Source organism: Etheostoma cragini, chromosome 4 (assembly GCF_013103735.1).
Source record: "Etheostoma cragini isolate CJK2018 chromosome 4, CSU_Ecrag_1.0, whole genome shotgun sequence".
Taxonomy (NCBI): domain Eukaryota; kingdom Metazoa; phylum Chordata; class Actinopteri; order Perciformes; family Percidae; genus Etheostoma; species Etheostoma cragini.
The window spans coordinates 30,696,523-30,698,404 of record NC_048410.1 but is presented as its reverse complement, the minus strand read 5'-3'; the positions used below and the strand labels follow the sequence as shown (position 1 = coordinate 30,698,404).

The 1,882-nt window shown below is 44.5% G+C and overlaps 1 long non-coding RNA gene across 1 annotated transcript in view; it reads left to right on the top strand.

The window, feature by feature from the left end:
- Nucleotides 1-1,497: 1,497 nt before the first annotated feature.
- LOC117943971 overlaps nucleotides 1,498-1,882 on the top strand; it is a 20,484-nt gene continuing 20,099 nt past the window's right edge. Inside the window, exon 1 of the long non-coding RNA XR_004656466.1 lies at nucleotides 1,498-1,507. This is a non-coding gene — a long non-coding RNA (uncharacterized LOC117943971). The remainder of the gene's footprint in view (nucleotides 1,508-1,882) is intronic.

Here is a 1,882-nt window from a genome sequence, read left to right as displayed (position 1 = left end):
GGACAGTTCCCACCTTTTAAGCAACATGGACAGCCCCCCTCTGTTTTAGCACAATGGACCAATGACAGTCCCCCCTGTGTTTTAGCACCATGGACAGTCCCCCCTCTGTTTTAGCATCATGCACCATTGTCTGTCCCCCTGTGTTTTAGCACCATAGACAACTCCCCCTGTGTTTTATGACCATGGACAGTTCCCCTTGTCTTTTAGCATCATGTACCATTGACTGTAACCTTGAGTTTTAGCACCATAGACAGCTCCCCCTGTGTTTTAGCACAATGGACAGTTCCCCTTGTCTTTTAGCATCATGGACCATTGACTGCCCCCCCCCCCCCCCCCCCCTGTGTTTTAGCACCATGGGCAGCTCCCCTTGTGTTTTTAGCAACATGGACAGTTCCCCCTTGTGTTTTCAGTATCATGTGCAGTTCCCCCACTGTGTTTTTAGCACCATGGACAGGTTATCCTTTTGTTTTATCACCATGGACAGTTACCCTATGTTGTAGCACCATGGATGGTTCCCCCTGTTTGAGTACCATGTTCAGTTTCTACCTTTGTTTTAGCACCATAGACAGTTCCCCTATGTTTTAGCACCATGGACTGTTCCCCTGTTTAAGTACCATGTTCAGTTTCTAACTTTGTTTTACAGCCATGAACAGTTCCCCTATGTTTTAGCACCATGGACAGGTCCCCCTGTTTAAGCACCATGGACAGTTTCTGCCTTTGTTTTAGCAGAAGGTACAATTTCACCTGTGTTTTAGCACCGTGGACAGTTGCTCCTGGGTTTCAGCACCATTGACAGTTCCCCTTGTCTTTTATTGTCAAGTGGCTTAGTACCATGAACAGTTTTCCGTTTTTTTTGTCTAGTGGTTTACCAACATGGACATTTCCCCACTGTTTAAACACCATGGACAGATTCTCCCTTTGTCTAAAACCGTAGACAGTTTACCTTATGTTTTAGCACCATGGACTGCCCCCCTGTGTTTTAGCGTGATGGACAGTTCCCACTTTTTAAGCAACATTGACAGTCCCCCCTCTGTTTTATCTTAATGAACCAATGACAGTCCCCCCTGTGTTCTAGCACTATGAATGGTTCCCCGATGTTTTAGCACCATGTACAGTTTCTACCTTTGTTTTAGCAGAATGTACAGTTTATCCTGGTGGTCAGTACCATGGACAGTTCCCTCTGTGTTTTAGCAGCTTGGACAGTTCCCCCTGCGTTTTAGCATCATGGACACTTCCCCCTGTCTTTTAGCACCATGGACACTTCCCCCTGTTATTTAGTGTCAAGTGTTTTAGGCACCATGGACAGTTCCCTGTGTTACGCCCCAGTTTAGGGGTGCCTAGAACGCAACATAAGTTGATTTAACTTTCCCCATCTTCCCCGTCCCCCAAGCAGCCACAAAAACATAATTGTTGGTTCCAATAAATTTATTGAACACAATCATATATATATTTCAAATAAAGGTTAAGTAAGCACAGAAACAAAGGTATAATGTAACTAAACTGTAGGGTGGCCTACTATCAAAACAACAAACAAAAACAACCCTGTCCCGAAAGTAAGAAGATAACTTAAAAAACCTTAAAGGCCCAAAATGAATAACAATAACTTACCTTCCTAACTAAACAAAACAGTAGAAAACCAAACATATCAAAAGGTCCACCCATACAATTATAAACTGAACTATACATAAAAAAAGCAACAACTTGTGGCAGGTTGGGAGGTGAGGAGAAATGGAGACGGCCTGCTGGCTTCCCTCTATCTCTCTGACGGTCACCATCTTGCTCCTTTATATAGGGTTAGGGTTAGGGGGTTAGGGTTAGGGTTAGGTAGAGAAAGTTATCTCGATGATCCCCCCCGCTTCGTCCGACGACTGGGCAGTTCGAT